At 38.0% G+C, this 5944-nt stretch overlaps 1 long non-coding RNA gene across 3 annotated transcripts; it reads left to right on the forward strand.

The window, feature by feature from the left end:
- The first annotated feature begins 3657 nt into the window (after positions 1–3657).
- Positions 3658–5608, forward strand: LOC131656703 (uncharacterized). Of its 3 annotated transcripts, none has more exons than XR_009300262.1 (5): positions 3658–3933; positions 4045–4168; positions 4266–4442; positions 5010–5104; positions 5303–5608. It is a non-coding gene; the product is annotated as an uncharacterized LOC131656703 (long non-coding RNA). The 3 variants fall into 3 exon arrangements; XR_009300261.1 differs by having other exon boundaries at positions 4048–4168; positions 4257–4442; XR_009300260.1 differs by having other exon boundaries at positions 4048–4168.
- Positions 5609–5944: the final 336 nt, after the last annotated feature.

Below are 5944 nucleotides of genomic sequence, written 5' to 3' on the forward strand. Positions count from 1 at the left end.
GAGATAAACCTTTGCATTTGGCTTCTGAGGAACTTGTCTCAACTCTTCGTGTCTAAGAGAAAAACTTGAAGAGACTTCATACATTGATTCATGTCAATCTCCATTTCCATTCTTATCTCAGTCAAAACCCCACAAAGTTGTTCCGATGTTAACTTTTGAGCACATAGCGGTAAGAAGCCAATTGTCTTGTTGATGTCAAAGTCTGAGTAGAAAAGGCCCTCACAAGCTTCTGATAGAACCATGAAATGCATGATAGTATGAATGCATGTTTCATTTATGAGAGATCCTAAAGTCTTTTCCCACACTTTCATCTTTCTTTTTTGGAATCGAAGCTTCTCTTTTGTATAGAATATCTTTTCTTTTCTTTTTTGCTTTTCTATTTCCTTTTCTTTTACATATCTTTTCTTTTCTTTTCTTTTCTTTTTTATTCCCCTTTTTTTTGGAAATAGACTTTAGGATCTTTCATAAATGGAGTGGATAAAACAATGATGTTATGCAATGCAAAGGCATGGGATCAACGGTCCATATAATCTTAGTAACCACTGCACAATCCTCTGAATAACTGATACAGGTCAAATGTCACAGGATCAAAGGTCCGACACCTTTTTGAATACCAGGAAAACCAATAGTCACCAACAGAACAGAATAGTCACCAACAGTACCTGTCATGTATATCCCACCCCACTCACAGGTGTAGTCTAGGTCAGGGTAGGTCAATGGCTTCCAGCGTTATCAGTTCTCCTGAAATACCATCATTGTCGCAAATACATGCCAACAACGGTATTTCATTTGAACCTCGACTGGTCGTGGGTCTCATGATCGCAATCAACAGAACCTGACATTCTGTTGGCGTCATGACTATCCACTCTATCCTAGGTATCCTATGTGTCACTCTGGCCTGGGTATTGGGCCTTTTACCTCATAGAACATCCCACCCAACCTGCAAAACAGAACAGAAGACCCCAAGGAACACAGAATATAATCCATATGCATGATGTGCAAACAGAAATAAACATGATATGCAAGCAGAAAAGTAAACATGCAAACATATATACAAGGTATAGACATAAAAACAAATAAACACCCAGTAAATAAACAAACAAACGGATAGGCTAGGATCGACTCACTAAGGATGGACCAGCAACAGGTCTAGCAACGTCCCCAGCAGAGTCGCCAGCTGTCGCACGCTCGCGAAAAATGAACAGAGTCGCCACCAATATATTTATCCCATAAGGGAAAGGAATATCAGAAAACCTAACAAAGGAAAGAACAAGGTTTCGCGACCAGAGAATCAAGGTACGGGAGTCGGTTACGCAAGGGGAAGGTATTAGCACCCCTCACGCCCATCGTACTCGATGGTATCCACCTATGTTTGTTTCTATCTAAAGGGTGTATAACTATGTCTATGTCTAAATGCGAAATGAATGCAAAATGTAGGGAAAAGAAGAATTGTACTCGCACGGGCCCTACCCCGCTGCCTACGTATCCTTTTCAGGAATCAGAGTTACCGTAGCTCGGCTCACGATTTTCTGTTTGTTTTTGTATTTTTTAATTGGGCGGAGTCAACGTTCACGTTCTTGCATAAGGGACGACCTACGATGCGTACAAACGGAAATGACATTGCCCTTAGGTGCCAACGAGGCAAAAGGAAAAGAAATGATTGGTTTGTGTCTTTTAGGGTAGATGAGTGGTGAACAGTTCCCAATACCGGGCCACTCACCACTTTCTCTACTTTGCTTTAGTCTGAACCATTGTTAGATGTTTTATGCGTTTTTTGATTGTGTGTTTTTTTTAAGGGGAGTTTACTTCACGATTCGAATCACATAAAATGTATAATGATCGAGAAGCAGATTAGGGAATGAATCCCATTCACTTCCATCCCATTATGTAATGTTTGAGAAACAGATTAGAGAATGAATCTCACTCGTTTCTCTCCCATTAATTAATGTTTGAGAAACAGATTAGGGAATGAATCCCACTCGTTTCTCTCCCATTAAGTAGCGACCGAGAAACAGATTAGGGAATGAATCCCACTCGTTTCTATGCCACTAAGCGATTGAGAAATAGATTAGGGAATGAATCCCACTCATTTCTCAATCACTCGTTTAATGTGATTCGCATCTTCCGTTTATTAATGTTTTAAAGAGTTGAAGAAGAAAAAGAATGCAAAAGGGAACTAGATCTACCATTCTAATCTATGTTATTCTAATCTACTAATGGCCCTAAGGTCAAGGATAACTATCCTATCTCAATTCCTCTTAACAAAGAAGGAAGAGTCTAAGGGAACATGGCAAGCAATAGTAAGGAATAAGCAACATCAAAGCAAGGAATGAGAGGCTAAGCATGGAAACAAGAGAGAGAAGCCCCAAGTCAGTAGCAAAACAAGGGATTGAATGTCCCAAATCAAATACAAAAGCATCACGGTATCGTACAAAAATATCCACAAGAAGTTACCAAAGTATCGCATGCGTCGTTATCTACCAATTAGCGGACAAACATCAATTAATCAAAGCAAAAGCAAGTGAACACATGGCCTAAGCTTGAAGTCAGTAGCAAACTCATTCATTTAGTTCCAATATCCTATGTTAATCTATATTAGTCAATTAGCATGAAGCAATACAAAACTCTAACCAAAACTAGACAACACTAGGTTAATACTAGCTAAACGGTTTCAAATTGTGAATGAAGTTAGAAACATGCAATCAAATGGTACAAATCAGTAGCAAATAGCCTCTACTAGATGCCTAAACAACCACAAAGTCATGCCATGAAGTTCCACACAAAATTACGGGTCATTTGTACAAGTCACGGTGCAATCGTCAACCAAAAACAAGTTATTTACATGTGAGAAAGAAAAATCGAGTAAAACGGGAAAACATGATTTAAAATTTTCAATTCCAGGTCTTAGGACTTCTAGACATCCCTAGTTATATGTACAAAAGGGAACCAACATTGTTTCATGAATGCATTTCAATTTGAGAGCACAAACGTCACAAATAACTATTAGAAACGCATATTAATCGAGTTAAACAAAGCTAACCAAATACCAGTCAAAACAAAGAATTAGGAACTTATTTTTTATACACATTATCATGAATTAGTCTACAGTAACCATACAAAAAATAGTGATTAAATTCTGATCCTAAGGTGTTAAACGAAATCACTTTGCGAAATCTATCAAAACCGAAAGAAACATGAACATACTAAAGTAAATGATTTATTAAAAATAGCCAAGCAAATTCTAAAAATCTACAAAAAATATCAAAATTATATACACACAAAATCCTACTTAAAATCTATTTTTATTTATTTTTTATTTGAGCCAAAATTGATTAACCAAGCAAAAGTTAGAAGGGAAACAAATTGCAAAAGGGAACAAATTTAACAACACAGGGGGGTGCAGAAGCGAAATGAAATGCTTTGGATTTACACTAGGGCGCGTGTTGGGCCTTATTCTAGGGGTGGAAATAACAATTTCGTATGGCCCAAAGCATAGATCCAGATTCAGATCATTAATATGTCAAATAACAGCATCTAATCAAGGAGTTAATTCACTTAATCCCTAATTAATGATAATTAAATCAGTTTTATTCAATTAATTAAAATACTTTAATCAAAATTAAAAAAGGGGAAATAGGGTTACTTGAATTGTGACGATTCAACTTCTTCACGCTCTCCTTCCTTTCCCCAACGAACTCGCGGCGACGGTGAAGGCACGGTGGAGAATCTTTCTTCTCCGATCAGACACGCAACATCGTCCGGCCACTCTACCTCATTCTCAGTCTCCGATTAGGAGTTTCGATAGGTCCTCTCCTCTCTCCCTCGCGAAGTCGCAGACGTGAAACGGCGGCGGCTATCTCTCCCTCTCCGGCGATACTCGCAGCGCCCCCGCGATGACAACGCCACGATGGTCTTCTCACACTTTTCTTCCCGGTTTGAACTCTCACTCAGTCTGTCTCCGATTTGAATCTCTCGGCTTCGACTCGATTCAAAGTTTCGATCGGTTCTCTCTTCTTTTCTTCTGTTAATTCTTCTTCTTCGCAGCAGAGATGATGATGATGATGATGATGATGAGAGATGCAGCGTATGCGATTGAAGCATGAATTCAGCGAGATTGAAGAAGCGAAGGATGAAGATTCAAGAGCGAATCATTCTGAGTTTGTTACAGGTGAGAGTATTTTCTGTTACCGATTTCTGTTCTGAAACTCTCTTCTCCTTTTTCTGTTATGCCAATTCTTCTCTTCGATTTTCTGGAGATTGAATAGGAGTTTCAAGAATAGAGAGTGGAGGAGAATTGAAGGTGTCGAGAGATGATTGAGAAGTAATGGTGAAGATGATGAATATTCTGAGAGGAAGCAGAGCAATGGTGAAGGATGAGATGAGGGGAGGAGAAGATGGTGTCTAAAAAACTGAAATGGTGGCTGATTGCAGGTTATATAGAGGTTAGTGATATTTCTGATTTCTGTTACTTTCTGCTCTGATTCAATTGCTTTCTGTTAGTTGGTTATAGGTGGTAGTTAATTCTGTTGGAGTTGGTTATAAGGTTCTGTTAGCTTAGAGTTGAATGGTAGTTTGAAGTTTGTTATATGGTGAAATGAATTCTGCTTTGACAGTTAGGTGTCGGTTAGAAGTCGGTTAGGGTGGAAATGTTGGTTTTGAAGGTTGTTAGGGATAGTTACAGTTCTGTTAGTAGTTAGGAAGCAGGTTAGAAATATAGAGTTCAATTTTGATTGTTAAATGAGAATTGAAAATTAATGTAGTGAACCATGTTAGCTGAGCCTTGTCTGAATGTATTTGAACATGGAAGCATAATTGAATTGGGTTTTTCTGAATTGTATACAGGGTTGCAGCTAGAAATTGAGGAATTTTTCTCTTCTGATTTTTTTGTTGATAGCTTTCGAGTGGATTTTTGGTGACCGTAACTTTGTATCTCACATGATGAATGAATGTCATTGTTTTGAGCTCTTAAATCATGTGGTTTGATTCTTTTGTTATGCTGTTGGATGCAGAGTCATTTGAAGGCGTGGATGTCAAACTAATTCACTGATAATTTATGGCCAGAATTCCTGTTGCAAACTGGTTCGGTTTCGAGTGTCTTGAAAAGGTGATACTGCTTTTTCTTTGCTTTTTTGTTTGAATGTTGCAGGTTAAGTGGATGGGTTTGGGTGGCTGCAACATGATTGTATGAATATGGTGAAGAATGGGATTAGTGTTATGACTAATGAAGCTTGCTTAGAATTGTGAGTAGAACTGTTTGAACTTTTGTGATGAAATGCTGAGGCCGGTCTTTGTTTTGGTGCAGATCTGAACTGGTTTGCAGGGCTGGCGGTGCAGTTTGGTTTACCGAAATGGTTTGGAACTGTTTGCAGGTTCAAATGGTGATGTTAAGCTGCATGGTCCTTTTTTTTTGAAGCAAAGTGAGTGAGGTTTTGTAGCAGGGCAGCATATTGAATGGACATTGATAGCATGAAGAATTTCAAGAGAAGGGCACTATAGGCTTTGATTATTATTTTATTTTTTGGCATACTCTTGTGTAATCTTGTAAAGAATTTGAATGGTGTAATGGATGATGGATTTTTGTATTTGATTTGTGATAAACTTGAATGGATATCCTTCTCATGGATGAAATATGAATGATTCTTGAATGGAGTCACAAAGCCTTGATGAGTACCCTCTTGGAATATATCTTGGATTGGAATTGTATGGATATTTGAATTTGAATGATGTTTGTGTTGAAAATGATTGATGGATGTATTGGTTCTTTGAAATTTTGGTGGTCTCTAAATGAACTTTGAATAATGATGAGTGATAAACCAAAGCCTTCACATGTGACATAAGACCATATTTTTCCACAAAATCTTGCAGGAACTTCAAAGTAAATGACTTATAAGCACACATAGCAACATGAATCAATCTTCGTCTAGTGAATAAGCCCAAGTATTAA

This window comes from Vicia villosa, linkage group LG3 (genome assembly GCF_029867415.1).
Source record: "Vicia villosa cultivar HV-30 ecotype Madison, WI linkage group LG3, Vvil1.0, whole genome shotgun sequence".
In the NCBI taxonomy this organism is placed as follows: domain Eukaryota; kingdom Viridiplantae; phylum Streptophyta; class Magnoliopsida; order Fabales; family Fabaceae; genus Vicia; species Vicia villosa.